Source organism: Lygodium microphyllum, chromosome 14 (assembly GCF_053477565.2).
Source record: "Lygodium microphyllum isolate KBCC chromosome 14, Lygodium_microphyllum_v1.1.10, whole genome shotgun sequence".
NCBI lineage: Eukaryota > Viridiplantae > Streptophyta > Polypodiopsida > Schizaeales > Lygodiaceae > Lygodium > Lygodium microphyllum.
In genome coordinates, this window is record NC_141148.1 from 147,330,410 (window position 1) to 147,343,338 (window position 12,929).

A 12,929-nucleotide genomic window follows, 5' to 3' on the forward strand; every position below is an offset into this window, starting at 1 on the left:
CAGATGAAGACGAATACCTACAACCCACTACACCCCTTCAAGATGATTAGAAAACCTAGAAATATTATCGACATGTAATACAACTCGTATTGAAATAAACATTACTCTCGTAACTAATGTTAACCCAAAAAAATGAGTTGCATCAATTTTCAGGCTAGAACATACAAGTGACCAAAGATACTTTAGCAAGAATGATAGTTATAACCTGCAATGAACTTCTCAACTAATATAGATAGGGTCTTGCCAGAATGTCAAAGCTTGGGAGTATTCTTTGGTATTACAAGTGAAGCCGATTGTCTATGGATCTCAGTCCAATTCTAAAAATATGACAATTCGAAAATAGAGTTTTCGAGATAAAGGCCCACTTTGGTATGCTAAAAGGATCCTAGGGCAATTTGATCTAAAGAATAAAATTATACCACAAAGACAACCAAGAATCCTGTGACCCCAAGTGATAAAGCTCCATGTTGTTTCTATTGCAAAAGGAGTTAGGTTATTTTGAAAGGGAATGTCCAAAGAACCCTAAACAACAATACTCCTAGTGCCAAAACATTGGATATATCCACGCTAAATATCCCAACGAGACTCAAAGGGAACCTAAACTTACAAGTAATGAAGTTGTACAAGCTTTAGTGATCTAGAATCTACTAGGAAATCATTAGATACTTAGGAACAACCTAGAAGATATTCATGAGATGTAACTACAATAAACTTTTCTTTTGTAATCTAGACTCATATATATCAAATACAATAATATGTTGTTTCGAAATATCGTATGCTTATGAGTGATCAGAGTGTCGCAATGAATGTGCAATGGGTCCTACCCCACAAGTTCCAAAACGAAATCCCCAATTCTTCCAAGATGAGGACATCTCGAATTCTCTAAGGGGGAAAGGATGTAATATCCCGGCATAGGAACCCTCCCTTTTTAATTAAAGGAAATTGGAATTTTTTCAAATTACCCTCCCCCCTATCATCTCCAAATAAGTGGTAGGGGGAGGAAGTAGTCGATGATGACGAGGAAGGAGTGGAGGAGGAAGGCAACGATGACGAGGAAGAAGGAGATGAGTTGATGATGATGAGGGGGAAGATGAGGGAGATGATGACGCCGAAGAAGAAGAGGTAGTTGATGATGATGATGATGGCAAGGGGGAGGCCACGTGGCCTACAACCCCCAGGCTACCTCACTAGTCCAAAGGCCACTGCTGCCATGCATCCATGAGTGGCAAGTCACCATGCACCACTCCACTTCCTCTCTCCCACCTTTATAACACCACTCCCCCCTAGGACTGCAATTCAGCACTTCTCTCCTTCCACCTATCGCAAGGAAAAATGCAAGGAAAAATGATGCCATTGGACATGCTGATACAGAGAGAGAGAGAGAGAGAGAGAGAGAGAGAGAGAGAGAGAGAGAGAGAGAGAGAGAGAGAGAGAGAGAGAGAGAGAGAGAGATCTCCTTTGTTCCCTCCCCCCAGGAGGGCTTGCCCTATCTAAGCAGAAGCCTATGAAGCCATTCGAGTTGGTCCATTGAAGAACCATGTACTTCCATGGTCGAAAGAAGACGTAGCTCTAGCTTTGTGAGAGTTGCAACAAACTCAAGTGTAGGTGTAACAAGAGCTAATGAAACTATGAGCAACACCCCACCCTTGGCCACTCAGGTCTAAGTTCTTCACTCTCTATAATAAAGTATTAAGCATCGATAAGTCTTGAATTAGCCTTAGGGGAAAGAAAGCTAAAGTCAAGTTAAAATTTTGCATAGTATCGATCCTTGATCCCAAGGGGGAGAGCAAATATGCGATGGAAATGTTATTGCTACTATTCTTGCAATGTTTGAAAAAGAATACCATTGTTTTGTTGGTTAACAAACAACACCCTAAATTATTTTACATTCAAGTGATTGTTGGATTGTGGTTTGGATTATTAACCAAGTGCTTGTAGTTGATGGTAAATTCATGGCTAGGTTTATGATGACAATTTGTCATGGGAATAAAGGAATGTTTTCTTGGAAACTGATATTAGGGCAGATTGCCTTGACTGTGCTTGAATCTTAAATGATTTAATTAAGGAAATGATATTTTGCACAAGTGGATCACCTCCATGATTTCACCGTGGATCAACCCGAAAAGGGCACTGCTCGATTCAAGGGATGAAGGTCGAGTGGTGAAAAAGCCAACCACGGGAATAGTGCTTTACTCCTAGCTAGCTTCTGGGTCAGGTGGAGCTTTGGATACCCCTTGCCAAGTCTGAAACGAAGTTAAGAACCTTCGTGGCCCCCAACATCTGTGGAGTTGGAAGATCCTATTCTAGATAAAGGATGGAAATTGTGGTGTCATGTGATTTGGACCAGTTAGTTCTGCAGGGTAGAAGGGACATATAATTACTGTTGTATGTGCAAGAGGCAAAGATTAACTTGAACATAAGTTAAGGAACTTGTTTGCCAAAAGGACTGCTTGCTCTGTTTTCGTGTCAGTGCTATATGTTACATGAACGAACCATGTTTCCTAAAAGGCTTAATTAAGGAAGCTGATTTTAAAAGCCACACATAAATGTGATAGGACCTAATTAGATAACTAAAGAATACTTATTGAGGGAAGTGGGTGGGCGAAACCCCTGACGTGTCTACCCTAGGGCAGGGTGGTCCCAGAAAACTGGGAAGCTTCTCACAAGGTTTTACCGATGACTGACCCTTAGGAATTGTTAGGTTAGAACCCCGATTCATGCTGTTTTAGGGGACCGAAATGGGACTATGCCCTACAGGTAGAGGGGTTGAGCGGCACATCCGTCATGTTTCCCATTCTCTTTGAACCAAGTGCGATGTGGATCTACTTTGGATTGGGTATCTCTGCATAAAGTAGTATGTCTAGGACTCGACCCTGGAATGGTGTCAAGAGATCTTGGCCATTACGAACCTAGGTTTCAAATAGATCCCAGTGAGTTTAGCTACCAACGTTCCATTGTGAGGTTGACTTGAGGGCAACAAACCCCGTAACATTCCATGGGAGTGCCAGGCGGTGTCACTTGGATTGGTCTCTTGATGGACCGCTAAAAGGTTCCTGGAGAGTCGATAGGTAGACACATTATGATAGTATCTACAATGCATCAATCCATCTTAGTGCACACATGCACAATGCATAGCACGTTGCACATGTGCATGGAAGTGCATAATGCACATATCCATCAAGGACTCCCACTTACACCTATCATCCTCACCTAGTATATAGATTGTGCACCACACCTTGCATTGTAAGCTTCTAGCACCCTGCATACCACTTAATGCACACGTACACAAGGCTAGTGCATGCAAGACAGTGCACAATGCACTAGCATCCATCTACATAAATAACTTAATAATTCTTCTACAATGAATCTAGGTTACTAGACCCACACTAGACCACCCTTGGAATATCTTGGGAATACCTTGCATCTATACCATCATCGTGTACTATATAATGCAATAGTGCATGAACCAATGCATAGTGCATTGCACATGATACATAATGAAATGTATACATGGGCACACACAAGCTCACACCAATCCACTAAGTGTAGACTCGTATTTTTTCATCCCAACACCACCTACACACCCTGGTGCACTACATCCTGCAATAATCTGTCACACTCATGCACAATGCACATATCTTGGTGTGTCCACATAGTGCAATGTCCATGGCACACATGCACACTGCATGCCCACTGCACATGTGCACTTGTGCACCCTACATTCTGCCATCTTAGTGCATTCAACCACAAATAGCATGCACATAGCCTATTGCAAGTAGCCACCTCAATTCCCCATAACACATACACATATCCTTACTTAGTAGCATATTTACACATGTATGATAGGAAACCATTATCCGCTTCAATCTCCACTTGCTTCTGTGCACTAAACCCATCCAATTTCACACACGACCTCAAATACATGCCATTGTATGCACTTGAAAAATGGCTCCAACATACAACTTCACTTGCAAGTGGGATCTCTAGTGCAAAGGGATCTTGAAACCTTGATAGTACTTTTGTCAATGTCCTAATCGACCTTGTCATCAAATGAGCAAACTTTGGGAAACAAATTAGACACAATGGAGGATACCACCTATATAGGGGATACCTTAGATAAATTTTAAGCCACTATGGATACCTTCTAGCATGGCACCAACTTCAACATCTCTAGTATGTCTCTAGAATCCATGAAATGAAAGCTCATTGAGCTTTAGAGCCAAGACACTAGTACCCTAAATTGATTTTTGAGCATCAACAATGACATGAGACAACAACTAGCAATCATGAAATATGAAATAATTCGAAGAATGTTGTTAACGCTAAAGCAACAAGATCCTCACAAGATTCATCATTAGATCTTGTGTAGCATCATCTCTTTGACTATACACAAATGCTACATATTGGAACCCACATAGCCCAAACAAATTTACCTAGCATAGAAAACATGCCTGGAACTAGATACCAAGCCAAAATTCCCCTTGTAGCTGATCACTTAGGCAAGTATTGTGCTAGTAGCGATGACATTTAGAGCTTTATGGAACAATTCAAACTAGTTTATGAAGCAAACAACCTTATTTGTGATGCTAAAAGTAGGCACAAACATTTAGAGTATGCCTGCATGAAAAGGGACAAACTTGGCTCATTAGATTTGATGCTATAGGGAAGCCCCATTTACTCTACTCCAAAATATTTTCATTAAACACTTTGCAAAAGCTAGCCAGTTACAAGTGACTATCTCATCATCCAATTGATAAACATTCCGCAGCAAAAGAGGAAAAGGGTATGCGAAACTATATCTCAAAAGTAAGAAGCTTTTTTAAGAAAATCCCAATTGTAGAACCTATTAAGAAGCCTTTTTAAGCAAAACCCAATTGCAAAAAGCATTGTGGAGGTTGTAACAAAAGCTTTCATCAAGGGTATCCTTGATAAAAGGATTTACACAACCATGGTAAGAAACTCAAGTCTTGGTTGCTCTAATATTAATGATGTGGTAAATGAACCCATTTGGGTCAACAATTTGCACATGGAAAGAAAGAAAGACAAGAAAGCCCTAGGACATTGATAGGAACTTCAATCAAGTCAAGGGAAATGTCATGTCAACAAAGCACATAATCTTATAGATGATGTGATGAAGCAATAAAACAATAGCTACTAAAAATGATTGAATCCCTTCAACTGCCCAACCCTATCATTAGAATGTGCAATGCATGCATTGTAGCAAAGACCATCTTTCTTCAAAGTGTTTGTGGTTTGCATGCACTTGCACTAACTACGGACGTGTTGGGTATGATACCAAATATTGCAAAGCTTCTCAAAGACTCCCAATATCTAATCTAAATTATGGCTATCTCGACACAACCCAAAAAAGTGTAGTAACTAGCTTTGCCATTCTCACCTTACCAAGGAGCAATTGCTCGGACCTAGAGACAAAATCAATCTATCAAGAGTACTCAAGCCCCAGCGCCCCTTCATAAGTAACGTACCCCCTAGAAACTCTCCTACACATTTGATAGAGCAATTTTGTGATGAAGAGAATTACATAAATACTTATGTGGCATATGATGAGGAAGGTAACATGATCCTTATGGATCACCACCCTATTTCTATCTTGACACTAGGACACCAAGGAGGAGGAAAAGGAACAAACTATCCAAGGTAAACAATAGAGTGCTAGAATTTCTAGCCAGCAACTAGGGCATGTGTCAAATGGCTGCCCAAGGATGCAAGAACCTTGAACTAAACAAACCTAACATGTGAGTGTTGCATTACTCACATGTATCAAGATTTCCCTAAATGTCAAACATCCAACAATATACCAAATGGGTCTACATGGGATAATATCTTGATTAGAATGGTCAAGCTATAACCATCATCTCAATGGACAAAGAACTAATCCCACCTACCAACCTTAGGGTCAAACTAACTGTGAAGAGAGAGCATACCACTAAAGCTCTCATTGATGAAGGAGGGGACTATGTTAACATCCTTACATATGATGCATGGATTGTAGTCACAACCTCAACTTGTGTCTACCAATGCAACAATCAATCCATATAGGGGATCTTCACATTCCCTCTTAGGCAAGTGTAGAACCTTATAAGGCTAAAGTGCTATGAAATGCACCCATTGCAATGATAAGTCTTATTGGGAATCAACTTGCTTCTTACAAAGTAGAGATCACTAATCAATGGTCTATTGATGCTTGAGAAGACTGGAGAAGGAGATATGGATGTAATCAATGGTTGGGAATCAACTTGCTTCTTACAAAGTAGAGATCTCTAATCAATGGTTTATTGATGCTTGAGAAGATTGGAGAAGGAGATATGGATGTAATCCACCATGGACCTTGGAAAGAAAGCTAGAAGAGGAAAAAAGAAATCCTAGCTTTAAAAAAGTATAAGAACTTATAATTGCCTCTAGTTCTAGTAGCCTTCATTTTGCTCAAACTTTCCATCAAAAGGGCTTGATAAAGAGAAGGATCTGCCACATATGTCCAACAACCTTTGCCATTCTTGCCTTGTTCCCCCTAAAGGTACCTAACTTAGTCATGAGCTAATTATAGAAGCTTTTTCAGACATCCCATTCACAAGATTAGACAACCTATACTACTTTTGATGTGGAATTTTGTGGAAATAATACTAGATATGGATCAAAGACAAAGATTTGATACCAGTTGAAATGGAGAATTTCTAATTGAATGACAATTATTTCTCAAATCAAGAAAATACCATGAAATGCTCAAATAGCAAGAGGCATATCTCATATTAGTGTGTTGCTCATGGTATAGAAAGCCACAGTCAAGATGAACAAGACTTACAAGAAAGGTTGCATGAAACATACCTCATGCATGGTGGCCATGAAAACACATCTCCATGAAAGGTTGGAGGAGAATCTTCAAGAGCTCCACAAAGGACACTTACAAATGATTAGCAAAGATAGGTACAATGGCAAATTCTTGCCTTTATAGTAAATCCTAGGTTCTAAATTTATACAAAGGCTAGGGACAAAAATTTACTTTATTACAAGAAGAAGGAGATAAGTTTTATATTAAATACCTTTGGTTGGATGTAGACGGAGAATACTTTAATTATTTCTTGATTTTTTGCAAAAAAATGTGTTCAGAGGGAGTTCACGTAAAGATATAGTGTTCACATGTAGATATAGTTTATATCAAAACAGAGTCATTGAGCAAAACAACAAGTATATTACAAAGGTGGGTTGACTGTGAGCAATGGTCATGCACGTTTTTAGGTCCATAGCACGTATTTCACTTTCACATTTTTAACTTGCACGTCACCTTTGAAGTGCATGTATTTTACAAGAGTGTCATTTTGACAAGTAGAGTTAAAAATGGCAAGTCAAATGTTAATATAAACCCATGTCACATGTGGCATTGATAGGCCATGGCCTAGCCCAAGGACAAGGAACAATGCCCAATGCCCATGGGCCATGGGCCAATGAGTCATTGAGCACAACCCAAGTGGCCGCCCGACCAGTGCCAGATGGCTTTCAAGTTTCTATTATCTAAGTTTCTTGATTTTTGCAAAAGAGATAGTATAGGCTGTACTATCTTCAATCTAGGGTTGAGGATTGTGGTGAGCTGATCTGTGAATCGAGAATCAAGATACTAGATAGTGCTAACTTCTAAGTGAACTGTGAGAGATTGAGAATGGACTATGCAGCATGCATTGGAGGCCCGTCACCATCCATAGGACCGTCACCCGTGGATCAAGCTCTTGGGTCCTGACTCCTGAGTCCCAAGTCCTGACTCCTAATTCACAAAAGGTATGCAACATGCTTCATCCTAAAACTGAGTTCAAAGTTCATATTCTACCATAGATATTAGATTTTTACTGTTGTACGCACGCTCACAAGTGCTTCAACAAATGGTGAGTCGCAACTAAGTAGTGAGGAGTCTGAGGACTCAGGAGTTCGACCTTGGAAGTTGAAAGCAATGCTCATTGCTCACGAGTCACGAGTCACTACTCAACGATGACAGCCTAGGCCCTACAAGCACGTGTTACACAAGCAATGTTGCAGCCTGTGTAGACTACAGTTGGCATCTGACTCAAGACTCCCCACCACTCCTTTAGCATATCCACTAAGAAGTTGGCCGCCTTGGATGCCAGAGTGGATCAACTGCTCTTCTTTCACGAGTCGAGGTGCTCGATGAAGCAGGCCTGTGGATGCCAATAGCATGGACGTGTCACGTGGTGATCGATGGGCAACCGGCTGATATCCTTCACAGCGGATGTGGTATGGCTAGAGAGAGAGCTCATTGTCACCTTCGGGAGAGACTCCAGTAGGTGACAGCACACAGGAGAGAACCTGTCGAGCCTCCTTCACCACTAGGGATCGAATTCAATTCTAGTGCTGTAAGTGGGGGAAAAACTCTTGCAGGGGGGACACCATGGGAAGGAGAGGAGAGGGGAGGGAGGAGGTTCTGCTGGGGGTGGGGATTCTTGGCTAGGATGGTGAGGTGAAGCTTTTCAATATATTCCGAAGGGAGAACTTGCATGAGGATGGGGCTAATTGACACTTGTGCAACATCAGCTAAGTGACTGAAGGCAACAGGGCTATTAGATAGGGCGAAAGAGTTCCTGTGAGGGAGAGGATTAGACGACTCCCATGCATTGACAACATGCTAGGAGGCGGTGTCGTATTGCTGCGCATTCGAGATGTGAAAACCACCCGAAAGTAGTGTGTGCGATTTCATACTTTATGCACACTTAGTTTTTGTGATTACATTTATGCTCTGCGTATTCAATCTATGTTGAACTGGGTCAAGGAGAGAAGACATTACAACTATTTGAATAAATGCATGAGGAGGATATCTCTCTGGATAATATCACACTTGTCTGTGCTTTAAAAGCTACAAAGAAAGTAATTATATTAGCACCTTTTGCAGATGCCCCAATGTTGTGATGGGTGTTAATGAGGAAAAATACAAACCAGAGATGCAAATTGTATCAAATGCCAGTTGTTCAACGAACTGTCTAGCTTCGTTTGCAAAGGTTATACGCCAAGAGTTTGGAATTATTGAGGGTCTGATGACTGAGGTCTATGTAACTACTGCAACTCAAAAGACAGTGGATGGTTCTTCTAGGAAGGACTGGGGAGGAGGCTCGTGCTGCACAGGCAGATATGTATGAAAAGGGAATGCGTGTCAATAGTAACATTTGGCAAGTTATAATTCAGTATATTATCAGTATTAAGTGCATGGAATCAGCTGAGGAGATTTGGAAGCTGGTTCAGGAAACTCAGTTTCAGCCCAATGCCTTCCTGGGCAGCCATCTGATCAGAATGTTCAACTTGTTAGGTAGTTACTAAAGCTACTGCTTCTGAGCTTCCATCTCTTCTATCTCTGCCAAAGGCTGCAGGTGAGCATAGACTCAGGTATGCTAGTGTTTTTGGGAATTTTCGGAAGTTAGTTGAAGAGAAAAAGTGGGAAGAAGAGCCGTGCTTTGAGGGGAGAATAACGACGGAAATAGCTGGGGGAAGAAAAGGAGCGAGGCTAATTGGGGGGATGAAGAGATATCAACGAAGAAGGCTGCTGGAACAGAGGGGAAAAAGGAGGAAGACGTGGCTGTGAAGGAGGTGAAGCCGAAGGTGACGAGAGGGGAAAGCAGAACAGAGTATAGGGGAGAAGGGGGAATACGCAGGTTTTACTGTTTGTTTTTTATGAACTTCATGAAGAAAGAAAGGCACATGGCAATTGAGGTCTGAAGGCTGCAGCCTCTCCGTAATTGATGGCATCCCAACATTCCCCTTGTGGTTCAAGTAGCAGCCGACGAGGATCTCTAATTCGAGGGTGATTCCTTGCTGTCGTCCAATATCAAAGCTGATCTGTACTATATTCATGTGGCGCAGTGCATTCATCGACGGATGATAGGTCTTGCAAGTATATTGCCATGTCTCTCCACACGGCGCTGCATGTGTTTCATTCAACAGAACATTATTTACATGACACACATGATGTCTGATGGCGTTTCGACACGAGGGACGAGAAAGCAATACACACTCCTCAGCGTTCTCTTCACTCTCTGCGTTCTCTTCACTCTGTAGAGGAGGCATGAGGATGAATCAATGAATGAGAGAGAGAGAGAGAGACGCCTTGATGCATTGATGGGCTTTCATGCATCTGCTTCTTCCCGATTCCGTCTCAGACGTGAGAATTGCAGCTTGAGCTCTTAAGAAAATGAAGCTTTTGCAGACCTCTCCTGCAATGGAGTCTTCCACGACTGTTTCCTATCCGCAGAGGCCAGAGTAGCCGGATTGTGCATATTACCTACGTTGTGGTTCTTGTAAATACGGCGCAAATTGCCGCTTCAACCATCCTATTCTGGACAGAATGGTGGAAAAGTTGCACATCGCCTCTCCTTTGAGCGACAAGGGAGAACAACCATAATACGAAAGCAACCACTATGATCAAGCCCTCGTCAACACTCTTGACGTCTTCATGAAAGCAATTACGGTGGCACGGCATTAGTCAAGGAGATTGAGAATGCCAACAGATCGGGTTCGTGGTCTCCAATGCCTAAACGCCCCCTCTTCTACGTCAATCTTGCCGAGTGGCTTTTGATGCAATAGTACAATGAAGTGGAGTTTCTTGGAATATTTCTGACATCCTTAGAGAGCTTGACGAGTAGTGGACTTACTGCTGTGAAGGATAAGCTCAGCAATCATGATCATCAGCAATCTTACTCTTCAGAAGTGCTGAGTTGTTTGGATCAGTAGAAGTCCATGATGCTGATGCATATTGATATGGCACTCTGATTTGCCTTAGAATATAAGTTTGTGTATTGTTGTTCTACAACAACACTTCTTCCTTATATGATGACAGTTCTATGACTTGCGTATTCTAATTTATAACATAAAGTGGTTTTCTTGCAAGGTTTTTGGTTGATCCGTCTTGTTACTTGTACTTGAACCAAAAATTGTAATACACTGAAACCCTGGCATCATATTCGCTTGATCTTTCATCTTGGAATTTCTCAAGAACCTCTGTGGTTGTGACTTTGCTTTCGAAAACCCTTCGACAGCGGAAGCATGAACGAAAATGGGGCTTGTGAACAAGACGGAGAACATCCCGCCCTCACTATGAGGGCAAGAGTGCGTGATGCGCAGCTGGGGGTCACAACTCGTGACTCGCCACTACAGTTACACTTCTTCTGTTGTCTTTGTACTACCGTCACAGAAGTCAGGAGTCATAAACTATGATACGGATCACAGAGAGAGAGAGAGAGAGAGAGAGAGAGAGAGAGAGAGAGAGAGAGATCAATTATTTGATCTATTACAAATTGGTACATCGATTGTAAATTATAATGAAACTAGGTGGGATGATTCAAGAGTGTGATTATTGGTGATTATTGTCATCTTATAGGACTTTCCATTGGATATTAAGGGTGAGGGCTTGAGAATAGTGACTTTGTGGAGTGGAGGTGGTTGATAATCTCAAAGGGCTTTGACTATACAAAACTGTTGCTTTTGAGATCAAGGTACAAGCTCTAAACTTTATCTCTTTGTTTTTTAAAGCACTATAATAATAGTTCATGCAAATTGATACTTTATCATGTATGTGTTTTAGTATAGATTCTCAATGGCACCCAAAAGAATGAAGAGGCAAAAGACTCTGAAAGCAATGTTTGGTTGGGTAGCTCCCTCTCAGGTTATTGAGGAAGCTGCTAATTGTCCTCTTGATTTTGATCTTAATGATGATTTGCAAGAAGATTTAGATATGCATGGTTTGGAAGGGTCAACTTCCACACAAAATGCTAGTAATATGCATGGCTTGGATGGGGAACCTTCTTTGGAAAATGCAAGTAATGCTTCAAATGCTCAAGGAGAGCAAAAGCAAGGTTCGGTAAGGAAATTTAGAGCCCAATGGAAAGCAAAGTTTCCTTGGCTCAAATATGTTTTGCGGGATGGCGAAAAAGGAGTTATGAAATGCGAATGGTGCGAGATGTACAAAGTGTCAGGTACATGGGGTATGGGAGATGGATGTATTACTATGCAACATGATGCTATCAAGGTACATGCTTTGTCTAGTGGCCATAAAATGGCAATGGCCAAGTACACTTGTACAGTGGAAAAGAAAACAAAGTCAATTCCAGTGCACATTGCATCAATAGATTATGCAAATAAGGAAAGGATCATTACCACCATGAAACTAATGTATTATGTTGCAAAGAAGGACAACTCGACTGCCTCATTTAAGGATCTTTGTGACTTGGCTATGTCTCTAAATGTTCCAAATATGCCGAGGACTACAGAGTACTCTTCCTATACAAGTTGGTACACAGGCATTGAGTTCCTTTTAGCAATTTCAAGTCAATTGTTGGAAATGCAGATTGTATCTATGCTAGATTCTCCATATTTCTCTGTGATGTTGGATGAGAGTAGAGATAGAGGACTTGAGATGCATTTGATAGAATATGGTACTTATATTGCAGGCAAAGGGGTGGGGGTTAAGCAGTCAAGTTTTATGGGTATTATGACACTGACAGATGGAAAAGGAAAGACCATCTATGATGCTTTGATGCACTTTCCTAATGCAAGAGGCGTATGCAAGCAAAGAATGATTAGCTTGGCAACTGATGGGGCATAATGTATGGTTGGATATGAGAGAGGGGTTGTTGGGCTCCTTAGAAAGGACTTGCCAAATTTAATTGCAGTGCATTGCATTGCACATTGAGAAGCTTTGGCTGTTGGAGATGCTTGCGGAGCTTCTCTTTGTAGAGAAGCTAGCAAACAAAGTGTATTCATGGATCAATAACTCATCTAAAAGAAACAATGAATTGATGTCTCTTTTAGAGATTACGCAGCTAGATGCACATCGACCATTACAAATTCATGCAGTTAGATGGCTTTCACATGGACAAGTCATGGGAAAGACTTGTTGCGTTAATGCCTACTATCTTGACAAC